The sequence below is a fragment of the Ursus americanus genome, chromosome 27, assembly GCF_024610735.1.
Source record: "Ursus americanus isolate L20-20 chromosome 27, mUrsAme1.1.p, whole genome shotgun sequence".
NCBI lineage: Eukaryota > Metazoa > Chordata > Mammalia > Carnivora > Ursidae > Ursus > Ursus americanus.
The window spans coordinates 33,033,502-33,059,669 of record NC_142153.1 but is presented as its reverse complement, the minus strand read 5'-3'; the positions used below and the strand labels follow the sequence as shown (position 1 = coordinate 33,059,669).

Below are 26,168 nucleotides of genomic sequence, written 5' to 3'. Positions count from 1 at the left end.
AGAGGCTCAGCCTCAGCCCACTGGAGGGGCAATAAGAGAGAGGCAGCTCACCGTAGGCCTCCCTACTGAGGAGGAAAACTGCCCAGGGCAGGCCCAGGCCAGCAGGCCCCAGAAGATGGAAAGTTACTAACAATAAGCTGGAGATAACCAGAAGCCCTACTGGGAGCAAGAGATAACCAGCCATTTCTGCTTCTGGAAACAGGCTTCCCACCACAGGCTCCCTGTACTACCGTTCCTGCCTAAAGCAGCCCCCACTCCCCCTGTTCAAACCCACCTACCAGCAGTTAGCATAGCCCTTGGAGCCTGACTGCCCGCAGTCCCCTATAAAAGCCCTGTAACCCCATTGCCCGGGGCCCAGAATTTGGAGCAGGAGCTCATCTGTGTCTGCCGGCATCAAATAAATTCGAGTTCTACTTCTCTGAGTGTCACTTGGTCTCTTGCCCGTCTGATTATTTTTCTGCAGCACTACTTCCTTGCCTTCCTTCTCACTCCCATTTGGTGCGGCGTATGTTTTAACTTTTCAGATTACTGGTTGGTGACTACATATTTGATCCTCCTCCCACAGTTATGTGAGGTCTAATTTTTATAATTGAGCCCTATCCCACATTTCATGGAGGCTCTACTTCCACAATAGAACCCTGACTGATACTTGGTTTTTAAAAAGCTAATATTTTATTTAAGACTATGTTGTTTTCTTAATTTCTCTTTCTGCTGCTTCATTATTAGTGTATAGAAATGCAACAGATTTCTATACATTGATTTTGTATCTTGTGACCTTACTGAATCCATTTATCAGTTCCACCATGTGATCCAGTAATCATTATTTAGCCAAAGAATATGAAAATACTAATCTGAAAGGATGCACTTTTGTGTTTATTAGAGCATATTTATACCACACCTTCTTTATCCATTCATCTGTTGATGGACGCTTGGGTTGCTTCATAATATATATGTGTATATATATACATAAAATGAACATTATATATACATAGTGAACATAATATATATATAGTGAACATAATATATATATTATGAACATAACATATATATGAATATATATATTATGAACATAACATATATATATATGTATATATATATATAAAATGAAATAGTATTCAGCCATAAAAAAGAATGAAAATTTTGCCATTTCCAACAACATGGATGGGTCTAGAGAATATAATGCTAAGTGAAATAAGTCAGAGAAAGACAAATACTATACAATTTCACTCATATGTGAAATTTAAGAAACCAAACAAAGGGCAAAAAAGACAAACCAAAAAATAGACTCGTAATAGACTCTTAACTATAGATAATAAACAGATGGTTACCCCAGAGGCATGGAGAGTGGGGGGATGGGTGAAACAGGTGATGGGAATTAAAGAGCACCCTTATGACAAGCACTGAGTAGTATATAGAATTATTGAATCACTATATTATACACCTGAAACTAATATAACACTGTATGTTAACTATACTGGAAATAAAATTTTTAAAAAAGGAAAAAAAAAACCACTGTATTTAAACCAAGCTTGTTCAATTCTTGGTAGAAGTAATTAAGAATCTTATAAGAAAAATACAACAAATAAATTTTGATTAATTTGTCATATATAAGGCATGTAGTTTGCTCACTATATTTTTGAAACAAACTTTAATTATTGAAGGAAAAAATCTGTTAGAAAACAATGTTCAACCTAGTAAATTTAAAGATCAAACTGACTTTATTCAGCAGTTCATGAATCAAGCAGCATTCCATCTAGCAGACAGAAAGATAGAAAGGAGCTCCAAAGAGCTGTATAAAAATGGGAGAATTTAAAGGTACAGGGCAATAGGGACAAGTAAAGAGTAAATGATCTCATCTTTCTCTGGAGGAGGGAAAAGGGGTCTATCAGGTGGATTACCTCACTAGGGCTGACCAGGAAATTCCAGATTTACTAGTTAAAATTACAATCTTGGGAAGGGTCGAAACTGTAGTTAGGTTAGGTACTAAGTCTTAGTTCGGTGACATGAGCTTAGCACAAGAGACTCCATTTTGGTCCTGTTGTCTTTTGTTTAACAAGTCATCATGAGCATTCTTTTAAAAAAAAAAGACAACCTTTAAAATCCAACAAAATGCATTTTTTACATATTTGTCATATGTGTGACATAAATATTATTTTGTGGAATGATGTGATCTTATCTTTAAAATAAACACATTTTTAAAAAAGCAATGCAAGCACTGGTGTTGACTAGAAGGGTGGAATTTGAGTAACTCCAGTCGTACTTCCTTAGTACTGACCTTATCAAAATGGGTTACTACATTCTTTTTAAAAACGCTTTCTTCCAGGATTTTAATGCATCAAGTCGATGCTGTTCTGTTGATGTTCAGGAGACAGAGTTCTGGGTTGGAGGTCACATTTGGAAGTCATCAGCATAGAGATGGCATTTAAACCTATGAGATAGGTTGACATCTCCAAGAGAGTGCAAGAGAGTGTAAACGGAGAAGAGATGCAAAATGGAGCTCCGGGACACTCCAACATCACACGCACACACAGACACACAGACACACAGACACAGACACACACACACCCCACCTGTATGTTTATATACTAAGCATATCCTAAGCATATATATCATGTATATATCATAAGATATATAGATACGTACGAAATAGAAATATATGCATATATATAATGTAGGATTACTATTTTGACCAAGGACAAATGGACAGAAGTAGCATAATAAGATATTACAAAGATTTTTGCTTTGAAATGCCTGCTTTGATATGCTATATAGTTACTGAAGTTGGGCCATAAGATGAGTTCTGAAGCTCTGAAACTTCCAGGGGCCAAGGTAAGATGGAATCTACGTTGTTGAAGCACAAAATGGTTACATGAAAGCAGCCAAGCACGGGCTGAAGGGGAGGCAGGGGTAAGACCACCAAGGACCTTATGTCCACTTGGTACCAGTTGATAAATATTTTGAATATCACCTTATTTGTGTCTTAGGTGAAAGGGAATGGACTTCGCCTTTTACATTCAAGAGACTTGAAGAACTTAAATGATAACATGAATAAATTGGCTGCATCAAACTTTTGTCTATTTATTTACTTACTTGTTTACTTATTTTTTACTTTTAACATTTGGTGCAGCAGGGTGGAGCACAGACTGAAGACAGAAGGTGCTGGAGGAAGGAAGGTCAGCGAGAAGACCAGGTTAACTGTGAGGAGGCACTTGATGTAAGGGGGTACCATGGAAATGAGGTCCCTGGGAGCCACTCAGGGGAGGGATGTACAAGGCAGAAAAACCAGACAAAAGATTCATTCTTTGTTGCATGAAGCTCCCAGATACATAGCAATGTGGATGAAAGTGTTATCCAGAGAAATAGAAAATACTGTCAGACGAAGAGTGTGAGAGTAAAAAATGTGTTCTGTATATGTTGAACTTGAGAGACCAATCATTTCTGCACCTCTGGTGAGAATTATGGGTTGGCAATAAACATTTTCCACGGATGAGAGTGTATACACAGTGGCAATTAAGGAAATCCTTCCATCACTACATTTCAAATGTTCTACCAGACCTACATTTCCTAAAGTACTGCTTTGATCTGCTGCTCCTCCCTGGATCCTTGGTGACACCCACCGCTTGGAGGATGAGATGCCTGCATATATCTTAAAAAGTCTGTTTACGATCTGATCAACCTCTGTCTTTTCACCTTTATCTCCCATTACATGCCTCACTCAGTCTGTTTTGGGGAAATCTGACATACTCCTGCACAGTCCGTGTGATTTTCTGCACGTTGTTTGACTTGCTTAGAATGCTCTTGTCCCATTATCTGTAAAATTACATACTCCTTTTGCTTAAATTCATGTTGCATTGATATTAACATATTTTGCTCACTGATGCCAGACTGTAGTCTGAAAATAATTCTAGAGATCTGAAAAATATAATTAAAATCATTTAAATATAAAATAGGTTAATTTGTCTTTCAAAGGAAGATTTTAAGATTTTCCTGAATACAGTGTGGGTAAAGCACAAGTCACGCTAGATTGTGGCACTGAGTCTACACTTACATACAAATGTAAGAGGTAGATTGCTAGGTGTGATTTACTCCTGTCCTCTATTTACAGCTATCTTTTATGAGACAGTGTCTTTTTAGGCAGCAAACATCTTTCATGTGATTAATATGTCTGGAAAAATTTAAGTCATGGTTGGGAGGGTACTAAGTAAAACAACCAAACAAAGGAAAATCAATACACTTGATGCTGGGCAAGCCAGAAATACTCATCTGTTTCCAATTAATTGATAATTTGATCATCCAAGCAAATTATGGAGGAAATGAGGCATTCCCTATGTTAGAAATAAAAAGATTGGTTGAGATGCTTCTCTTAGAAGATCCTATTAAATTGCAATTGTGGTGTGTGAGATCTCAGAGCAACCTCAGCAACCAGCTAAGGCAGCCTGTTGATTACTGTTCACTCACTTACACAGCAGAGACAGACCGGCCCAAGCTTAAGCCCCCATTGTATCCGCAACCTAGAGAGATTAAGGATTTTCCCAGGTTGACAGTTGGATAGTGATGAAAATGGAATTCTTCAATAATTTCTTCTCACTATTCTAATTTCTTTTTTTTTTTTAAAGATTTTATTTATTTATTTGACAGAGATAGAGACAGCCAGCGAGAGAGGGAACACAAGCAGGGGGAGTGGGAGAGGAAGAAGCAGGCTCACAGCAGAGGAGCCTGACGTGGGGCTCGATCCCATAACGCCGGGATCACGCCCTGAGCCGAAGGCAGACGCTCAACCGCTGTGCCACCCAGGCGCCCCTCACTATTCTAATTTCTTAAAAATAACACACTCTGTGGATTCTTTTTTTTTTTTTTTTTAAGATTTTATTTATTTATTCAACAGAGATAGAGACAGCTATCGAGAGAGGGAACACAAGCAGGGGGAGTGGGAGAGGAAGAAGCAGGCTCATAGCGGAGGAGCCTGATGTGGGGCTCGATCCCACAACGCCGGGATCACGCCCTGAGCCGAAGGCAGACGCTTAACCGCTGTGCCACCCAGGCGCCCCTCACTATTCTAATTTCTTAAAAATAACACACTCTGTGGATTCTATTTGGTATCAGTGGCATATAAATGTTCATGAATGTAAAGTGTACACAGGAATATGTTCATAGCACAGACACAAGAAGCAAACATTACTTAATAAAACTTACCTATGAAAATGCTATATTTTTGCATGTTAATTAGGTACACACAAAATGATTAAACCCCTTTTGAAAAATATCAGTTGGAACTTATGTAATTTATTAATTAGTTTATAAACTATTTTAAAATCAGGTCTCTTCTACATCCAAGCCTATGGGGTTGGAGTTCAGAACCAGGTGTTATTCTCAATTAAACACTGATAAGTTAAAATGTTAATTCCTGAAGGATAGTGTTAAGTAGTCTATCTCATTTTTTGAGCAAACACTGATTACTGAAGCATAATCACATAAAATGCATAGATCTAAAATGAATTATTAAGGAAATGTCCTTGCATAACCATCACTCAGCACCACATATAGAAAATTACTGGCACCACGAACACTTCCCTCAGGCCCCTCCCTGTCATTACCTTCCTTCCCAAAGGAATCACCATTCTGATTTCCAGCACCCTATAGAGTATTTTTCCAGGTTCGACATTCATTTAAATGGCTATCATAAACAAAGCTGCTGTGAGTATGTATACATATCTTTTGGGTACAGCACTGAGAGTAAAACTGTTGCATCATAGTTAGAGCTAGTGGTTGAGAGATGGTAACTAAAGTCAGTTTCCCAAGACATTTAGCTGATGCAGATTTCCAAGAGCAATGCACAAGATGCTTCATTGCTCCAAATCCTCACTCCCACTTGCTCCTGTCACATGCACGTGTTTCATATTAGTGTTCTCATGAGCATACAGTGGTATTCATTGTGGTTTTAGTCTGCGTTTCCTTGATGATTAAAGATGTTGAACATGTTTGGTCATTTGAGTATATTCTTTTGTGAAGTACCTGTTCGTCATGTCTTCTGTTCATTTGTCTATTAAACAGTCTTTGTGAAGGTTCTTTCTGTATTCTGGATATGTATATGCATGTATGTAAGACATATAAATATACAGATAGTATATATATATGGATAAAATATAGGTATTCCTTTTCACATTTCCACTCTCTTAATGGTGTCTTTTGATGAACCTAGAGGGTCATGATTTTAGTGAAGTCCAATAGGTGATTTCTTTTTTATGGTTAGAGTTTTTGTGTTCTGTTTAAAAAGTCTTTACAAGTCCCAAAGTTATAAAAATATTGTGCATTTTATTCTAAAACTTTAATGCTTCACCTTACATTTTTAAAATTAGAATTCACCTGGACTGGTTTTTTTGGGTTATGACATGAAATAGGAGTCAAAGTTACTTCCCCCCCACCATAAATATTCAACTTATCTAGTACCATTTTTTGAAAAAAAAGCCCTCCCTCCAGTGCCACCTAGATCACAAGACAGGTGGTCATATATGTGTGGCTGTGTTTCTGAACTTCCTATTCTGTTCCAGTTACGCATTTTACTCAAACCTTGCCCTAATGCCATGCTGTCTTATCATTGTAGATTTATAAGTTTTTTTTTTTTTTAAGATTTTATTTATTTATTTGACAGAGATAGAGACAGCCAGCGAGAGAGGGAACACAAGCAGGGGGAGTGGGAGAGGAAGAAGCAGGCTCATAGCAGAGGAGCCTGATGTGGGGCTCAATCCCAGAATGCCGGGACCACGCCCTGAGCCGAAGGCAGACGCTTAACCGCTGTGCCACCCAGGCGCCCCGTGTCAGTTTTGATACTAGGTATGAAAACCCTCCAACTTTATTCATCTTCAAGAGTGAGTTAGTCATTCTTGAGTCTGACTTTCCATATACATTTTATTTATTTTTATTATTAATTATTAAAGATTTTATTTTATTTTTTAAAGTAATCTCTACACCCAATGTGGGGCTCACACTCACAGCCCGGAGATCAAGAGTCGCATGCTCTACTAAGCTGGCCAGGCGCTCCTTCATATAAATTTTAAAATCAGCTTATCATTGAACACTTACAAGGATTTTTATTGGGAATACATACAATCTAAAAAACATTAAAACAAAACTGATATTTTAAAATACTGAATCCTCTTTAATCATTAACTTGATCTATTCCTCCATTTATTTAGATCTTTAAAAATTTTCTTCATTTATTTTGCTAGGTTTTTTTATGAATTTGACTTTTTTGGTGCTATTGCTAATGGCATTATTTTGTAGTTCTGATTTTCCTGTCTTCCGTTGCTAACATAAAGACTTGGTTTTTATCTGTACCTTGTGATAAGCGAACTTGCTAAACTCCCTCATAAATGCTAAAAGCTGAGTTGTAGATTCATTGGGATATTCTCGTACACAATCACGTCATCTGTCAATCATGGGGATTTTACTTGTTGCATTACAATTTTTATGCTTTTTAGATTTTCATTTTGCTGTATTATATTTGATAGTCTTTCAGCAAAATGCTGAATAGAAGGAGTGAGGGTACCCAACTTTGTCTCAGTCTCAGTCTCTGGAGGAAAGATTTCGGTTTCATCCCTTCAAGAATTATACTGACCAAGATTATTTTAAAATACACTCTTTATCTGATTAAGGAATAGTATCTCTATTTGTAGTTTTCTAGGATTTTTATCACAAACAGGTGTTGAATTTTATTAAATGCTCTTTTTTGCATCTATTGAAATAATCACGTTTGATTTTCTTATTTTTTTTTAGTGTGAGATATATTGATTTCTTTTCAGATTGAAACCAAACTTGCATGCCAAAGCTACTCCATTTTGTCGTGATGTGTTACTGTTCTTTATGACTGCTTCTGATTTGCCAATATTGTGTTTACTTATTCACTTTTAGCTTATGCTCATGAGTAAGACTGGTCTCTACCTTTTCTTTCCTGTAATTATCAGGTTAGTATAAAGGGGGAGTTTATCCATGTTTCCTATTTTGTGAAGAATTTCTGGTGATCAGCACAATTCTGTTAAAACGGGTGTTATCCTCACCTTTTGTTGAAGCCATTTGGGCCTGACTTGTTCTTTAATTATGGCTTCATAGCTATAGAACAAATGAGATGTAATACTTTTCTTGTTGACAGTTTTGTTCAAAGTTTTTCAAGAAATTTGACTATTTTGTCTAAATTTCATGATTTTTTTCTCCTTGTATTTTTTTTTTTTATTTTTTAGAGAGGGAAAGAGAGAGTGGGGGTGGGGTGGTGGGGGTGTCAGAAGGAGAGGAAGAAAGAATCTCTAGCAGACTCCCTGCTGACCCTGGAGCCTGACATGGGGCTCTGTCTAACAATCCTGAGATCATGACCTGAGCTGAAATCAAGAGTCTCATGTTTAACCAACTGAGCTACCCAGGCACCCCAATCCTTGTACTTTCTTAAATTGACTTCTTTTTTTCTTTCTTTCTTTCTTTTTTTTTTTTTCAGCAATTATAGGCTCATAGCAAAGCTGAGCAGAAAGTACGGAGAATTCCCATATACTCCCTTCCCACATAAATGCATAACTTCCCCCACTGTTGACATCCCACACCACAATGGAACATTTAGTATAATCAATAAACCAACATTAGCACATCATCACCCAAAGTTCATGGTTTACATTATAGCCACTTTTGCTGTTGTCATTCTATAGGTTTTGACAAATGTATAACGACCTTTATCCACCATTGTAGTGTCATACAGACTAGCTTCACTGCTTTAAAATCTCCTGTGTTCTGCTTATTCATCCCTCACCCCTCCAACCCCTGGCAACCACTGCTCTTTTCACTGCCTCCAGAGTTTTGCCTTTTCAGAATGTGATACAGTCGGAATCATAAATAAATCAGCCTTTTCAGATTGGCTTCTTTTCACTTAGTAACATGTGTTCAAGCTTTCTCCTATTCCTTCATGTATTTTAAACTCTGTTATGAGGTGCATCTGTGATTATGAAATGTATCTTTTGGTTTTCTGGTTATAACCTGGTCTTGAAGACTATTTAACCTTACATTCATATTGTCATTTTCAGCTGATTTTCATGGTATATGTTTTTTTCATACGGTTATTTTCATCATTGACTTTATATGTAAAATTGGGCCCTTTTAAGCAACATATTTTGAGGTCTTTCTTTTTTACCCACCCTGTCAATACCTGCCTTTTAATTATAGTGTTTAAATAATTAACTTTTAATGTAGTTTTTGGTATGAATGGATTTAGGTTTACCATCTTCTTCGTTATCTCTTTGTTTTATTCTGTTTTTGTTCCTCTGCCTCCTTTTCCCGTCTTTTTTTGGATTACTTGATTTTCAAAAGATGTTCTTTTTAAATTAGGCTACTATTTTTAAGGTTATATCTCTTTGCATTTTTTAAGTATTTCTTTAGGAATTACAATATGCCTCCCTACCCTCCTTGAAGTTAATACTGCAGTATTGTAGGACATAGGTACAATGTAGAAACCTGGCAGTTGTATTGGTCATTTTACCGCACCTTTCCTACGTCACACTGATATACAGTCAAGCCCCTATCAGCCAATATTATAATTTTTTATTCTCAACAGTCATATCTATATTTTAAAAACTTAAGAGGAAAATCAGTCCTTTATTTTTATACTAATCACCATTTGTTTGCTCTTTTTTTAAAAAAGATTTTATTTATTTATTTGAGACAGAGAGAGAGCATGAGTAGGGGGAGGAGGAGGGGTGGTGGGAGAGGAAGGGGGAAGAGGGAGGAGGAGAGATAGGGGAAAGGGGGAGGATGAGGGACAGAGGGAGAGGGAGAAGCTGACTCCCCTCTGAGCAGGGAGCCCCATGAGGGGGCTTGATGTGGGACTCTATCCCAGGACCCTGGGATCATGACTCAAGCTGAAGGCCAATGTTTAACCGACTGAGTCACCCAGGCACCCCAATTTCTGTTTACTCTTGCTGCATTCTTAAAGACCCATGTGTGTCTCTGGAATCATTTCCCTCTGCCTGAAGAATTTTGCTTTAGCATTTCTAGTAAAGCAGAACTTCGGACTTCAATCCTTTCAGTTTTTCTTTATCTAAGAATACTTTTATTTCACCTTAACTCCTGAAAGGGACTTGGTAGGTGTAGAGCTCTTAGTTGACAGTTCTTGTCCTTCATGGTTTAAAGATGTTCCACTGCTTTTTGGCCTCCAGGGCTACTGATGAGAAATTTGTGCTCCATATTCAATGTGTCATTTTCCCTTTATGCTTTCCGAGTGGGTTTTTTTGTCATTACTTTTAAAAATTTTAATTCCAATATGTTAACATACAGTGTTATATTAGTTTCATTTGAATGGTATTCAACTGTTCCATACATCACCCAGTGCTCATCATATGTTCACTCCTTAATCCCCATCTCCTATTTCATCCATCCCCTCACCCACCCCCTCTCTGGTAACCATCAGTTTGTTCTCTATTAAGAGTCTGTTTCTTCATGAGAGACTATGGACTATGAGAAACAAACTGAGGGCCTCAGAGGGGAGGGGGGTGGGGGAATGGGATAAGCTGGTGATGGGTAGTAAGGAGGGCACGTATTGCATGGTGCACTGAGTGTTATACGCAACTAATGAATCATCGAGCCTTACATCGGAAACCGGGGATGTGCTGTATGGTGACTAACATAATATAATAAAAAATCATTAAAAAAAAAAGAGTCTGTTTCTTGATTTGTCTCTCTCTCTCTTTTTTCCCTTTGCTCATTTGTTTCTTAAATTCCACACGAGTGAAATCATATGTTATTTGTCTCTCTCTGAGGGAGTTATTTTGCTTAGCATAGCATGCTCTAGTTCCATCCATGTCATTGCAAATGATAAGATTTCATTCTTTTTTACGGCTGAATAATATTCCAGCGTGTGTGTGTGTGTGTGTATATGTGTATATATATCTATATATCACATTTTCTTTATCCATTCATCTATCAATGGGCACTTGGGCTATTGCCATAATTTGGCTATTGTAAATAATGTTGCTATAAACACTGAGGTGCATATATCCCTTTGAATTAGTGTTTTTGTACTTTTTGGGTAAATACTCAGTAATGCAATCACTAGATCATAGGGTAGTACTGTTTTCAGCTTTCTGAGGAAGCTCCATACTGTTTTCCAGACTGGCTGCACCAGTTTGCACTCCCACTAACAGTACAAAATGGATTAAATGGATTAAAGACCTACATATGAAACCTGAAGCCATAAAAATCCCAGGAAAAAGCACGGGCAGTAATCTCTCTGAAATAGGCTATACAACATTTTTCTAGATATGTCTCCTGAGGCAAGGGAAATAAAAGCAACATCAAAATAAAAAGCTTTTGCACAGCAAAGGAAGAAACCATCAAAATGTTTTTCATTATCCTAGTCTTTTAGTACTTTGATTATGGTAGACCTAGGTGTGTGTGTGTGTGTGTGTGTGTGTGTGTGTGTGTGTTTAAGTTTCCTGTTTGGTGTTTGCTGAGTTTCCTAAATCTGCCAATTCATTTCTTTCAACATATTTTTGAAGGTTTCAGATACTATTTCTTCAAATAATTTTTCTGCCCTAGTAGCTTTCTCTTTTCTTTCTGAGACTCCAATAACACATACATGACTTTTTGATATTGCCCCACAGATTCCTAAAGCTCTGTTCATTTTTTTCAATTTTTTTCTCTCTGTTCATTAGATTGGAAAATTTGTTCTTTTCTTCAAGTTTACTGACTCCTTCCTTTGTCATCTCCTATTTTGCTCTTGATTCCATCCTGAGTTTAAAAAATTTCAGATACTGAAATTTTTTTCAATTCTAAATTTTTAAAAATTTTAGTAAATTTTATAAATTTTTGAAAATATTTTCCATTTCTGAGAACTAACTATCTCCCAGTCATTTTAAGTTGAGCATATTTATATGTCTCCAGGCAGAGCACAGCTACAACTTCTACTTTATAATATTTCTTGGATTAATTCCAACTTTGGGGTCGTCCTGAGTTTGGCATCAGTTAATTGCCTTTCCCTTGAAAAGTGATCACATTTTCTGGCTCTTGTATGTGAAATAATTTTTTACATGGAACCCTGGACATTTAATGCTACATTGAGTGGACAATGGTTTCTGTCATACTTATTTGGAAAATGTTGATAGTTTTTCAATTTTTTTAATTATTATTTTGTGCAAGCAAGCAACTCACTTTTGTTTGGATTGCAAACTATAAATTCCATCCTGCCCTTTGCACATCGTTGTTGTAGTATTAGTTCAGCTCTCAAAGCCTTTACTATGCTTATCTGCATTTGTGTTGGACACACACAACTTGCACAACTTGTGAGCCTGAGACTTTGGCGGTTTATATACAGAACTATGGAGTCCTCTTCTCTGACTCTATCTGTTGGAGGATTCTCTCTCTACCTGCATCTACTCTTTTTCTGGTGCCAGAAAAATAGGAGCAAAGTAAAGACAGAGGGAAAATGGAAAATCCAGATCACAAAGTTGCTTCTCTAAGCTTTGAGTCCCCTCCACAATCTACCTGTTATGTTTAATGTTCAGAGTGCTCAGGTGGTTGTGTTTTGTCTTTTGTTTAGAATTTTGCTTGTATGCAGCAGAAGGAATGGGTTGAAGTGACCTAACACTTCATGCTATAACCAGAAATTCCATATATATAGTATTTTGCAATGACCAATTTGATTGTCATTGTTATTTTGGCACTCACATATATTTCATGGTCTTAAAAAAGTTAAATATTTGTCTTTATTACCAAGTCAATTAAGAAATACTTCCACTATCCCATTAATTAATTTCACACTATTTTTGAAACTGAATTCTTTTTCCTTGATTTGAAATTTTTTTGCACAGTGCTCCACTGTCACTCATTAACTTTTGATGTAGGGGTGATTTAGCTAGGTGAGGTATTTAGAGGAGACAGGTAGTGTAGACTGCTCTTTAAATTGCTCACTGGCTGTATGAGCCTTGCTGAAATTTCTTTCTTAGAAAAAAAAAAAAAAAGAATGGTTTCTATGACAGTTTCAAGTAAATTTCTCCTAGACTCTCATTTAGCAATTCTGAGATGGGATCTTTGTCACTCTGAGTATAAGGAATACACACTATGCTGAGACTCCAGAGTTCTTCCCTCACATCTTGGCTCTGCCCTCATGTCTTGGCTGGCTGAGGAGAATTGTGCCCTCAGTTGCATTTTGTGATTAGTATTCTCCTTCTTTCTCCTCCACATTCTCACTTTTGGCTCTTTTGCTTCCTGGGATTAGGCAAGTACTCTGGCAGCTTCAAAAGCAAGTGTCAATGTAGGGTAGGAGGACATCTTTCCAGATTTCTGGATGATACAGATGGCAGAGAGCATGTTGGAGCCGTATAAGGAGCTGCTGGTCAGACACTATTTTCAAACAGAAAGTAGATTTTTTTTTTCCATGAAGAGCATGAATCTCAAGGAGAGAAAACTAGATTTGTTGGAGGAAGAAATCAAGAGATGCTAATATTTGACAACTTTTAGAACCCAGAGTGAGATCTATTGTTTTCCTATTTGGCACAGAAATTGAGGAGAATAATACAGAAGGGACTCACTGAAGCCGTATTTAATATATCACATACTGTAAAAAAGGGGGATTTTCTTCATGTTTTGATGATGTTTTCTATAAACTCAATGCTTAATGGCAAACTAGCCAGGATAATAAGAGAGGTTATGAAATATTTAACAGTTTAAGCCAGTAATTTCTGGCTTCTGCTGAAGATAAACTTTTTTTGCTAGGATGCAACTTCACTTTGCCATATTTTGAAAAGAAAGGAAAATTAACCAGTGCAAAAAAGTAAGGCAATTAATGTCAGGACATTTATTCTAAAGCAGATTAAGAAACAAAGCTCCAGCTTTTTAAATTAATGGCAGTTATTATAAATCAATGACCTATTGTCTATGGACAAGAGATCACAAGGTTCCTGGGGAGTAACTGTGCAAGAAAGCAGAGGTGATGCTAATGTTACTATTTATGCCATTATAATTAGATATTAGCCAGTGAGCTCTTCCATTAAGCTCATTTATAACTGTGAAAGTACAGAGTGGAATGTTTGCATTAAAAAAATTATGAAGAAGATTCAGAAGTGTTCTCTATATCTCCCATTACATGAAGGTACAAATGTATGTATCAGAATGACATTTAAAACGGAAATATAGAAAGGAATGCAGTATAGATGTTACAATAATAAAAGTTTATCAGTAAACATGTCTTAGTATTTTCTAATTTAGCAAAAATGAGTACAAGAATAGAAAGAAAGCATGCAGAAAAGGAAATATAAAATTCATTTCTTTACTTTTAGCAAAAGATCAAGTGATCTTGTAACCATACTACAGGTATACCTTGGGGATATTGAGGGTTTGGTTCCAAACGCCTGCAATAAAGTAAATATCGTAATAAAGTGAATCAAATGAAATTTTTGGTTTCCTAGTGCACATAAAAGTTATGTTTACACTCTACTGTATCCTACTAAGTGCGCACTAGCATTATGTCTAAAATAACCACTGTACATACTTCAACTAAAAATACTCTATTGCTAAAAAATGCTGACCATCATCTGAGCTTTCAGAGAGTTGTAATACTAATCACAGATCACCTTAAGAAATGTGATAATAGGGGCACCTGGGTGGCTCAGTCCTTAAGCGTCTGCCTTCGGCTCAGGTCATGATCCCAAGGTCCTGGGACTGAGCCCCGCATCGGGCTCCTTGCTCTGCTGGGAGCCTGTGACTTCCTCTCCCACTCCCCCTGCTTGTGTTCCCTCTCTCTTTGGCTGTCTCTCTCTCTGTCAGATAAATTAATGAAATCTTTAAAAAAAAGAAAAAAATGTGATAATAATAAAAAAGTTTGAAATATTCTGAGAATTACCAAAGTGTGACACAGAGGCAGGAAGTGAGCAAGTGGTTTTGGAAACAGTGCTTATAGTCTTGTTTTATGCAGCATTGCCATAAACATTTGTAAAACAAATGCAATAAAGCAAAGCACAACAAAATGAGGAATGCCTATAATAACATTTCCAGTCTCTACTCTTGCCAGAGCCACAGAATTTAATTCTTTCCCTTCTAATCAAGGACTTGTTTCCTTGGAAACCTCTGGAAATGCTTCTGCCTTCCTCATAGATCTTTTGAGGTCAACTAGCAGATTAACTACAAAATACTCCCTATTAAATACAATCTTTCTGTTACATTTGTTGTCACAATGCTGTCAAGAGATATGTGCAATCATTTTTCCAAATTTTATCCAAATAAATGAGATTTTAGTAGTGATTTTTAAAAAATGAGTATAAAAATAATCATTTAAGATTATTTAAAAAATCCTACTATCCACTAAGCATTTGCTATTAGTGGGAGTATGATGCTAAGTATTTTGTATATATATTTAGGGGCTCATGGCTCTATTTCTACTAATTGTATGACGCTGGACAACACTCTTTAAACTCAATTTTCTCATAGATAAAATTGATATAACAAAAAATTGTCTACTTGGTACACACGTTGAAATGATTCATGAAGGGGCGCCTGGGTGGCTCAGTCGTTAAGCATCTGCCTTCGGCTCAGGGCGTGATCCCAGGGTTCTGGAATCGAGCCCCACATCAGGCTCCTCCACTGGGAGCCTGCTTCTTCCTCTCCTACTCCCCCTGCTTGTGTTCCCTCTTTCACTGGCTGTCTCTCTCTCTCTGTCAAATAAGTAAATAAAATCTTTTTTTTTAAAAAAGAAGTGATTCATGAAGATAATTAATTTCATGCATCTGCCAAAGTACCTAGAATATATTATGTGTTGAATATTACTTATTAATTGTTAATAATTATATGCCAAGACAAGGTGATTCTTCTTTTATTTTCAGAATTATTTTATGTATTGATGATTACTTTATAGAGTTTTTTTAAGCTACTGTACACTCTATCTAGAAGTTTATGAGAGTGTCTTTTTCTGTACAATATACCATTGCAGGGTATGAGAATTGAAAAAATTCTTCGGTAAGCTCTAAACCAAGTCAAACATCGAGAATGAATTCTCCCTCGCAACCATGTTCTGCATATCCAAATAGCAGAAATATTTGGAAATTATTAGAATTCTCAGATTCTAGATTTCACATACTCTGTGTTATATTAAGTATACTCTTCTTTATTCAACAGCTTAGAGAAAAATGCAACTTTGACTTTATTTGCTACTCTATCTTTATTTTGAAGGTAGTAATAAGATATCAGCAACAACATAAATAAAAAATAGGAGAAAGCACAATGATATAATATTTCACATATTCTCATTTGAAGACTGACTATATTCTATCTCTGTTTTGGTGATGGTAATAATATATCAGTAACAAACACATATAAAATAGGAGAAAGCACAATGATATATTTCACGTATTTTCATTTTAAAACTTGACTAAGACATCCTAAGACATTCATATTATTTCTATCTTTTTTACAACATAAAGCGAAATGAAAATTGTAAATATTTTACTGCAAGACATCGAGCTTCTTCTGGTTTTTTCACATTTTGTTATTCTAATACTTAAACGTTGTAGCCAACTGAATATTATTTCATTTTGAGGACCCATTGCAACTCTAATTATGCTGAATCCTTGTGACAAATGACGTGGAGCATCTTTCCATGTACTTAGTTGACATCATATGTCTTTTGTGAACTATCTGTCAAGTCATTTGTCCATTTTTAAAAATTGGTTGTTTGTTTTCTTATGACTGACATTTGAAAGTTATTTATATCTTTTGGATGCAACTCTTTGGTTAGGTGTGTGATCTGCAATGATTTTCTCTCAGGCTATTGCTTGTATTTTCATTCTCTTAATGTCTTTTGCAGAACAGAAGTTTTTGATTTTGATGGGTCCAAGTTTAAAATATATTCTATATCCTTGCTGTCTGTTTACCTTTTGTATCAATTACTGAGAAAGAAGTGTTAAAGTCACCAACTGTCATTGTGGATATTTCTGTTTTTCTTTTCCGTTCAAGCAGATTTTGCTTTATGTATTTTGAAGCTTTATGTTTATGAAGTTTGAAGTTATGTATTTTTCAGATAAACACACATTTTAAATTGTTGTATACTATTGACAGATTGACCTTTTTATTGTTTTTTAATTCTGGTAATTTTCCTTGCTCTGAAGTCACATTGTTATTTGATATTAACACAAATATCCTCACTTCCTTTTGGTTACCGTTTGCATGGTATGTCATTTTCTATCTTTTTACTTTTTTTTTAAAAAAGATTTTATTTATTTATTTGACAAAGAGAAAGAGAGAGAGAAAGAGCAGCAGAAGGAGAGGGAGAAGCAGACTCCCTGCGGAGCAGGGTTCAATCCCAGGACTCTGGGATCATGATCTGAGCTAAAGGCAGATGCTTAACCGACTGAGCCACCCAGGCACCCTCTGTCTTTTTACTTTTAATCTACAATTAAAGAGAATCAGGGCTGGAAAGTAGTTAAGTGGTAAAAGCAGATTTTTATTCGGGAACTATTGCTATAGGGGAAAAGAGACCTAGTTCAGAACTGGGCTCAATTCTGAATACACCATGGAGAAATGGAGATTTATAGCCAAGAAGCAAGTTGGGGGTCAGTGGATAGAAAATTACTAAGAAGAAACCTCAGTGATAAGGGAGGATTCTGGTTAAAAGGACTCAACAGATTCTTGCCGCAGGCAGGCCAGAGTCGTGAGATATCACATAGGGGATGGTGAAGGAGAAGGAATTCAATTAGACATTGGGGGTGATCAGATGTCGAGGGTGGGGTCCAATTTTATTTTTCTGAATGAAGTTAATCAGTTTTCTCAGAACCATGTATTGAAGAGACTATCCTTTCCTTGTTGTATATTCTTGGCTTCTGTGTCAAAAACTAGCTGGTCATATATGTGAGGGTTCGCTCTAGATTCTGTTCTATTGGTCTTTGTGTCAATTTTTATACCAGTACCATACTGTTTTCATTATGACAGCTTTGTAGTATAGAACACTTCATGAATTTGCGTGTCATCCTTGTGCAGGGACCATGCTAATCTTCCCTGTATCATACCAATTTAAATATGTACTGCCAAAACGAGCACATTATAGGTTTGTGGTATAGGTTAAATCAGGAAGTGTGATGCCTTCAGCTTTGCTCTTCCTCAGGATTGCTTTGGCTATTCAGAGTCTCTGGTGATTCTACATATATTTTAGGATTATTTTTTCTAGTTCTATGAGAAATAATATGGTAATTTTGATAGGGATTGCACTGAATGTATAGATGACTTTGGGTAATATGGACATTTTAATAATATTAATTCTTTCTATCCATGAATATAGAATACCTTTCCATTTGTTTGTGTCACTTTTGATTTTTTTCATCAAAGTCTTAAAGTTTTCAGTGTAAAGATCTTTCATCTTTTTGGCTATATTTAGCCCTAAGTATTGTATTGTTTTTAATGCTATTGTGAACAAGAAAGTTTTCTTTAATTCTTTTTTCAGAATATTCTGTTGTTAGTGTGTAAAAATGCAACTGATTTCATTATGTTGATTTTGTATCCTTCAGCTTTACTGAATTGGTCAGTTATACCTAATAGATTTTTGGTGGAGTCTTTAGGATTTTTTATATGTAAAATCATATCATCTGCAAAGACAATTTGATTTCTTTTTGCTTTAGGTACATTTTATTTCTTTTTCTTGCCTGATTTGCCTAGCCAGGACTTCTAGGACTATGTTGAATAGGAGTAATGAGAATGTCTTTTTCCCACCAGATGTTTTTTCCTGCTTTATCAAATATTAGTTGCCCAAAGAGCTGAGGGTCCATTTCTGGGCTCTCTATTCTGGTCCATTGGTCTATGTGTCTGTTTTTGTGCCAGTACCATGCTGTCTTTGTGATCACAGCTTTGTAGTACAGCTCGAAATCTGGCATTGTGATGCCCCCAGCTTTGGTTTTCCTTTTCAACAGTTCCTTGGAGATTCGGGGTCTTTTCTGGTTCCATACAAATTTAAGGACTATTTGTTCCAGTTCTTTGAAAAATGTCATCGGTATTTTGATCGGGATAGCATTGAAAGTGTAGATTGCTCTGGGTAGCATGGACATTTTAACTATGTTAATTCTTCCGATCCATGAGCATGGAATATCTTTCCATCTTTTTATGTCTTCCTCAATGTCTTTTAAGAGTGATTTATAGTTTCTAGAATAAAGGTCCTTTACGTCTCTGGTTAAGTTAATTCCAAGGTAACGTATGGTTTTTGGTGCTATTGTAAATGGGATGGATTCCCTAATTTCTCTTTCTTCGTTCTTGTTATTCGTGTACAGAAATGCAACTGATTTCTGAGCATTGATTTTGTATCCCGCCACGTTACTGAATTGCTCTATAACTTCTAATAGTTTGGGAGTGGCTTCTTTTGGGTTTTCCATATAGAGTATCATGTCATCTGCGAAGAGAGACATTTTGACTTCTTCTTTGCCGATTTGAATACCTTTGATCCCTTTTTGTTGTCTGATTGCTGTTGCAAGGACTTCTAGTACTATGTTGAATAATAGTGGTGAGAGTGGGCATCCTTGTCGTGTTCCTGATCTTAAGGGAAAGGCTTCCAGCTTTGCCCCACTGAGAATAATATTTGCAGTAGGCTTTTCATAGATGGCTTTTATGAGATTGAGAAATGTACCTTCTATTCCTACACTCTGAAGGGTTTTAATCAGGAAAGGATGCTGTATTTTGTCAAATGCTTTTTTGGCATCGATTGAGAGGATCATATGGTTCCTGAGTCTTTTCTTGTTGATATGATGTATCACGCTGATTGATTTGCGAATATTGAACCATGCTTGACAGTCTCTTCAATAAATGGTGCTGGGAAAATTGGACAGCTACATGCAAAAGAATGAAACTTGACCACTATCTCACACCATACACAAAAATAAACTCCAAATGGATGAAAGACCTCGATGTGAGACAGGAATCCATCAAAATTCTAGAGGAGAACATAGGCAGCAACCTCTACGACATCGGCCAAAGCAACCTTTTTCATGATACATCCCCAAAGGCAAGAGAAACAAAAGATAAAATGAATTTATGGGACTTCATCAAGATTAAAAGTTTCTGCACAGCCAAGGAAACAGTCAGAAAAACTAAGAGGCAGCCCACGGAATGGGAGAAGATATTTGTAAATGACACTACAGATAAAGGACTGGTATCCAAGATCTACAAAGAACTTCTCAAACTCAATACATGAGAAACAAATAAACAAATCAAAAAATGGGCAGAAGATATGAACAGACACTTTTCCAATGAAGACATACAAATGGCTAACAGACACATGAAAAAATGTCCAAAATTATTAGCCATCAAGGAAATTCAAATCAAAACCACACTGAGATACCACCTTACACCAGTTAGAATGGCAAAAATAGACAAGGCAAGAAACTACAAATGTTGGAGAGGATGTGGAGAAAGGGGATCCCTCCTACATTGTTGGTGGGAATGCAAGTTGGTACAGCCACTCTGGAAAACAGTGTGGAGGTCCCTTAAAAAGTTAAAAATTGAGCTACCCTATGATCCAGCCATTGCACTACTGGGTGTTTACCCCAAAGATACAGACGTAGTGAAGAGAAGGGCCATATGCACCCCAATGTTCATAGCAGCATTGTCCACAATAGCTAAATCGTGGAAGGAGCCGAGATGCCCTTCAACAGATGACTGGATTAAGAAGTTGTGGTCCATATATACAATGGAATATTACTCAGCTATCAGAAAGAACGAGTTCTCAACATTTGCTACAACATGGACGGCACTGGAGGAGATAATGCTAAGTGAAATAAGTCAAGCAGAGAAAGACAACTATCATATGATTTCTCTCATCTATGGAACATAAGAACTAGAATGATCAGTAGGGGAAGAAAGGGATAAAGAAAGGGGGGGTAATCAGAAGGGGGAATGAAACATGAGAGATTATGGATTCTGAGAAACAAACTGAGGGCTACAGAGGGGAGGGGGGTGGGGGAATGGGATAGGCTGGTGATGGGTAGTAAGGAGGGCACATATTGCATGGTGCACTGGGTGTTATACACAACTAATGAATCATCGAGCCTTACATCGAAAACCGGGGATGTACTGTATGGTGACTAACATAATATAATAAAAAATCATTATAAAAAAAAATAAAAAAAAATAAAAGTCCACATTAAAATATCAAAAAAAAAAAGGAAAAAAAAAAAGGAGTAATGAGAATGGGTACACTTCTCTTGTTCCTGATCTTAGAAGAAAATCTTTCTACCTTCCACCGCTGAGTATGATATTAGCTGTGGGCTTATCAATTATGGCCATTGTTATGTTGAGGTATGTTCCTTCTATTCCCATTTTGTGGAGGGCTTTTATTCTAAGAGGATGTTGTATTTCGTCAAATGCTTTTTCTGCTTCTATTGAGATGTTCATATGATTATCTTTCATTTATTAATGAGGTGTGTGACATTTATTGATTTGCATATATTGAACTATTCTTATGTCCCAGGGATAAATCCCTCTTTGTGTATGATCCTTTCAATGTGTTGTTGAATGCTTTTTGCTAGTATTTTGTTGAGTTTTTGCTTCTATCTCTTCATCAGGGATATTGGTTTGTTTTCCTTTCTTGTAGTGTCCTTATCTGGTTTGGTATCAGAGTAATGCTGGCCTCATAAAATGAGTTTGGGATGTTTGTTCCTCTTCAATTTTTTGGAGGAGTCTGGGAAGGGTTCGTACTAATTGTTCTTTAAATATTTGGGTGAATTTTCCAGTGAAATAATCTGGTCCTGGGTTTTTTTCTTTTGTGTGGTTTTGGATTAATGATTCAAACTCCTTACGCACTATTGATCTGTTCATATTTTCTATTTCTTCATGATTCTGTCTTAGCCAGTTCTTCTAGGTTATCCAAATGTTGGAGCACAACTGTTTATATTAGTCTTTTATACACTTTGAATATCTATGGTATCAGTGGTAATGTCTTCTCTTTCATTTTTTATTTTATTTATGAATCTTCTTTATTTTTTTTCTTATGCTAGCTAAAGACTCGTCTATTTTATCTTTTTGAAAAGCTAGCTCTTAGTTTTGTTGATCTTTTCTACTGTCTTTCTAGTGTCTATTTCATTTATTTCTGTTCTGATCTTTGTTATTTCCCTCATTCTGTTAACTTTGGGCTTAGTCTCTTCTTTTTCTAATTCTTTGAGGTATAAAGTTAGATTGTTCATTTGAGATCTTTTTATTTTCTTAATATATGCTTTTATCTCCATAAACCTCCCTCTCAGAACTGCTTTTGTAGCATCTCATAGGTTTTGATGTTTAGTGTTTCCATTTTTATTTGTTTTGAAATATTTTTTATTCCCTTTTGATTTCTTCTTTGACTTATTGGTTGTTCAGCAGTATGCTGTTTAATTTCCACATATTTGGTTAGACAAGTCAGAAATTTAAGTAAACAATTATAATTCAGTAATCTAATGCTAAAATAAATGAACAAACTAACCTCTCAGGGAATACAAAGGAAGGCATGATTATTTGTAAAGAAGGGATATAGGGGTGAGTACAAAAGTAGTGGTATTTGAGTTTGTGACAGTATATAGAAGGGAAGAGGGACATTGTAGGCAGATATTCCTGTAGATTCAGTCTTTCCTTTTTATTATGGCTCTTGCTGATGTAAATCATTACTTCTTTATGGAATCAATTATCCTCTCACATGATATAAAAAAGTAAACAATTATGGGAATACATAATATGGGAAAGTGACAGACATGTGTCAAAGCCTTGCATGCCAATATTTAAAATATTCATCCTTAGTTTTCTGAGGAGAATACAGTTGTTTTGGGTGTCAAGGATATTCTCTAGGTGGAAGTGTCAGTTACGAATGTGATTTTAATGTCCTCACAAGCAGCTGATAATGTAAGCTGCTTGACCATTTCCTAGTTTTATACCAGCAAGTATAAACAAATATGGTGATTATATAAATATAATAAATAAGTTATAAATAATTGTGTTTCACAGATGTTTCTATTCTAAGATATGTGAATTAGTGACTTTTTAGAAAAAGATTCATATGTTTAAAACTCTTCTGAAGCTCCAGATAAACCAGATTTATAAAGGTAATGTTTTTGGAGTCTGTTATTTTCAAAATCTCCTTTTACTAAATTGAAGATTTGTTAGTCACCTGTCTTGTTAAAACCTATTGTAACTGAAAAAAATATTATTGAGGGCTTCGTTTTGTACTATATTTATAAAATGATTAGAATATTAAGTGCTACAGGTTGAACTTAGATAAACAATTGTCTGCTAAAAACCAAATCTAATCAAGAAGGAATTAAAAAAAAATCATAGATCCTTTTAAAAAAATAGTCCCATGATAGCACAATTCAACCATGAATTACCTGTCTCATCCCTTTCTGAGGCAAGTTTTACAGATAATCCAGCTGTTCTCTCTACGATCACAAAAATGTTAGCTGAGTTCTAAAGATGAGAAGAGGCCTATGAGAAACATTTGTTGAAGCCTTCACTGTGTGATCTTGCATGGCGAGAAAAAGCATCTTTTATATCTTCTGGGTTCTCAGACTTCTGTCTGGATTCTGCACGTTACACTATGCTAGCATTTTAGTCCCTGAAAGAAACTTTTTCCTATTTAACATAATAGGAATATTCCTTTATTATTCAAGATAACGTTTGCTACCATAATACTTGAACTGCAAATTCTCAGTAATTTAAAGCAAGAGAAGCATACTTCATGTGGATGTGAAATCCAAATAGGTCTTCACAATGGCATGAAACTCCCTCCAAGCACTGATTCCGGGATCCTGGCTTCCCTCATCTTGCAGCTCTGCCATGTTCAACACGTGGCTTTGTGGGCTACCATGCTGATCTGCATCATGGGAAGGACAAGGGCGTGGAGAACCACAAGGGAGGAGTTTTTAAAGGACTAGTTCTAGAAGCAATGCACATCAGTTTCTCCAGCATTCAGTTGGCTGGGACTCAGTAATATTGTCTCAGTAACAAGCTGTGTCCTCAGGGGGAAAAAAGTGAAAATGGATTTCGTGAGCAGTTTGCCAGTGTCCTCCATAGCTTCCTTCTATATTCTTTCCTTTGCTAGTGGTCTTAAATATTTCTGCTCCTGTCCAATCTAAACTATCTAGAAAATCTCCATGTTCCTATCTATTCTTTAGCTTGTTTTCTTAAGTGTCTGTTTAAATGTCCTTTAGTTTTATTGAAAGTAATGAATTGAAACAACTTGAACTGCGAAGGATTTCTCATTGAAAATCATTTCCCTTCTTAACACCTACTTATATTTTGAGTAAGATTCAGAATAAATGAGAGACTCACTTAGTCACTCATTCATTGATTCAGTAAATCTTTTGCGATCACAAGTGCCTACTCTGCACCATGAATTCTGGGAAACTGAGACACATTGTGAATAAGAGAGATAAAGACCCCTTCCACGTGGAGCTTCTGCTTCACTGGAGGGGATGAAAAATAGATTAAAAAAAAAAAAAGAAACACAGACCTAATGAATGAGATATTTATAAGGTAGAAAAGTAAATGATAAGTGAAATGGAAAAAGCAAAAAAAAGTAGAGCAGGGTATGAGAGTGGATCAAGAAGGTGGAGTTGGAGGGAGGATGGCTGCACTTTTACATAGGGTGGTAAACCTTACTGAGTATGTGATGTTTGAATAGCTCCTTAGGGGAAAGGCTTCCTAGGAAGAAAGTCTCAAGGAGACAGAACAGCCTAAGCCAAGACCCTGAGGCGCGAGCATGTGTGGCATGTTGGACACAAAACCAGAGAGGCAGTGTGGCTGGGGTGAGGAGACAGAGTTAGTAAGAGAAGAGGTCAGAGAGTCGATGGTGCAGAGTTTGAAGCACGCACATTTCGAAAGAGGTTGAGAAGTATAAATGTAAATTATTTCCTTAAAAGTGTACCTTTATGTTAAAAGAACATTAAAAGAACATTATGTACTACAGAAATGATTTGAATGAAATTGAGTAATATTTTTAATGATATCATGCATACATGTGGTGTATGTTGCAAGTAACCAATATTTTCGTGCATTTTTCAGTTACTTCTTTTGATAGATGCATGATGTTTTCAGGGAAAATGACTATTGTTTACAATCTTTTTGAATGTTCTCTTCAGAGTTAATGAACAGAGCTTGAGATCGAGGGCCTGCAAGTTTGGTCCTAGTTTTCATGTCCTACCCTAGACTTCCATGCCCCCTGTGCTTGTACCTCAGGAGGTCTCTCTGCAGTCCTGACCTTCCCTCAGTGGTAGACACCCTCTGTCTAGAACCTAGTGTAAGACCCTAAGTGTCAGTACACCTGAAACTAGTATAACACTGTATGTTAACTAATGGGAAAACAAAACAAAACAAAGATTCTTAAGCGCCTATAGGGTTTCCTGATGAGGACAGTGAATCTAGGAGAAGATTATCCATATACATGCCTATGAATTGAAAGGTACTGTTCTCAGAAAGTCTCCTCTTAACTCAGATCTGTTTCTATGCTGTCTGTCTAGCCATCAATCCCCATTGCTCCTAAGTGGAGAGAGGGGCAGAGGGAAGGATGGTGGGAGAAGACTAAGAGTCAATCAACTTTCACTTCTCTCATCTCCCCTCTGTTCACAGCAGTGCTAAGTGTGACTACAGATGTTTCCAGAGTTCTTACAGAGCTCTGCGCAGACTGGTAAAAAATTAAATAAACATAGAATAGTTTGAACCAGAAAATTCCAAAGTTAGATACTCCTCTAGAAATGACAAGTTTGGTTTAGTAGGTCCAAAATAGAATTCCTTAATAGATATATTTTAAATCTTAGAATATTTTCCATGTGAACAAATAAATCTTTAATTCTTACATATAAGATCCATAAGAGACAACTGAACTGGGATTTGGTCACAAAACTCACTATATAGAGAAAAACTAGTAAGTTGGGGAGAATTAGTGGTATAAAGGTCAGGGAAATTATACTGGCGTTTTGATTATCTGTATTTCTTTTCTTCATTAATCAGGTAACTAAGTACTTGGCAATTTGAATGTAGAAACAGATTCCTATTCATGGTATCTCCAATATTTGTCTTGGACAGAGCAAACTGTTTTGTGAATTTAAACGTCCAGTGAATAAGCTATTTAAAGTCCAGCCTATTTTATTTTTTTTTGTTTGGGGAGTCTGAAATAGGAAGAATAGATATGCTTTTACGTTATAAAGCACTGTTGTTGG

At 36.3% G+C, this 26,168-nt stretch overlaps 1 long non-coding RNA gene and 1 other non-coding gene across 2 annotated transcripts in view; both read right to left on the bottom strand.

Moving 5' to 3' along the window:
• LOC123802603 (uncharacterized) overlaps positions 1-26,168 on the bottom strand; it is a 263,437-nt gene that overhangs the window by 100,216 nt on the left and 137,053 nt on the right. The gene's annotated exons all lie outside the window — the stretch shown is intronic.
• Positions 17,947-18,051, bottom strand: LOC123802607 (U6 spliceosomal RNA). Its single transcript, XR_006782586.1, has one exon. It is a non-coding gene; the product is annotated as a U6 spliceosomal RNA (small nuclear RNA).